Below are 1,853 nucleotides of genomic sequence, written 5' to 3'. Positions count from 1 at the left end.
TTTTTTTTTCTTTTTGCGTGTGTTTCGAGGAAAGTCGAGAAAGTCAGATCAGGACAGCGGGACGCATAAGCGGAAATAGGCGTCGAGCAATATATGTTAAGGGACTTTGCCCACATTATCTCTTGCTTTTCTCCACTTTATTTCGTGTGTGGTTTGGACCCCTCTCGCGTTTCCATGCGAACGTTTTGTGTTTTTACCTAACGCAGCAAGCAACGCTAAAAGAAGCAAGTGAAATGGAAAAGAGGGGAGGAAAGGAGGACGTACCCGCCCGTAGTCCTTCTCTTTTTTTTCCCCTTCCCCTTTTCGCTTTCTTGTCATTAAAAACTGGGGGAAATAAACATTATGTACACATGACCGTGCGTTGCGAAACACATTGAAGGAAATGAATGACGAATGAACTTGAGGGAGGTAAGAAGGGAACGGGAGGGTTGGCAAGAAAAGAAAGAAAGAAAAACGAAAATGAGAAAGAAAAAAGAGAAAGAGAGAAGTAAAGGGAATGCTGTCATTTTTTTTTTTAAAGAAAAAATATATGGAAGGTTTGCAGCTCTTTTTTTTTTTGTGTGTGACGTTGGCAGCCATGCCCATGCCAAGCGAAGTCAAGGGTGTGTGGGTGTGTGGGACGAACGTGACTGAATGTAAATAACAAAACAAAAAGAGGAGGAAAAACACTAATATCATAGCAACTGAAAGCGTGTGAAGAGGCGTAGGGGTGCTCTTGAAGGTTGTGTGTCTGTTTTCTTTTTTTTTTTTTCGTTAAAAAGAAGTGAAAAAAAATGATAGGAAAATATAGGGGACAATAGTGCGTTTTTGGAGTTATGTACTAAAATAACATACAAAAAAAATTTTCCCCTATCCCGCCTCTTTCCAACATACCAGCAGGAGGAAGCTTTAAAGTTTAGTGAGAAAAACATCATGATCATATGTAGGAGCGATGCGATGGCGTTGCGCTCCAGCAAAGGTGTTAAGTAGTGGTGGCGATGGAGAAATATATATTTATTTATACCTCTCTTTTCTATATTTCTATATTTATGTATATATTTTACCCCTGTACTTTTCAATTTTATTTTTATTATTTTTTAATTTTTCTTGATTTTATTTGTCGTTCTTTTCTACCCCTATCTTTTGTTTTTCTTCTACAGCACCACACAGCCATTGACAACCCTAAAAGTGGCGTCCGTTTTTGGACACGCCAACAACAAGAACTAAAACCAAAACGAAACTGTTTCCACTACCATCATTATCATTACTGTTATTACGAACGAGTTTGCATCACCCGAAGTCGCAGTTCAGGTTTGCAAATTTTCCTGATGGTGTTGAGTCCGAAACCGTAAAGAAATTCCATAAAATTTTGGTGAAGGAAGGGAAAAGGGAATTAATAAGTGAAGAGATGTCGACTTTTTAATTACATTTGTGACCCTATCTCAATGCTGTAAAGGGTTAATCAGTTACGGTGCTCTTATCACGTTTTCTTTTCTTCTTTCTTTTCGTGTGATGATGCTATTAGCGTTGTTGTTTGTCCTCTTCAATGTCCTCTGTGTAGTAGATATTATTGTTGCCCCTCGCATTTTTTCTTACGCTGATTCTCATATTGTTTTTTTTTCCACCTTGATAGCAGAAGAAATAACTTTTTTTTTGTCTCCATATACCTTTTATTTCATACAGCTGTTTACCGAATATCTTAGAGAATCAGGTGCGATTGCCTTTGTGGGTTGTTCACAGTGGCTGTTTTCTTTTTCTTTTTTTCATTTCGTGTTTTATTTCTTACATCTCCCTTCCCTCTTCCTCTCTGATGTATTCCTGTTTATCTCATTCGTTGGTTAACTGCCGGTAATGGCAGGCGAATATAAATAAAT

This window comes from Trypanosoma equiperdum, assembly GCF_001457755.1.
Source record: "Trypanosoma equiperdum strain OVI genome assembly, contig: ctg_1878, whole genome shotgun sequence".
In the NCBI taxonomy this organism is placed as follows: Eukaryota; Euglenozoa; class Kinetoplastea; order Trypanosomatida; family Trypanosomatidae; genus Trypanosoma; species Trypanosoma equiperdum.
Note: the sequence above shows the minus strand (reverse complement) of the source record.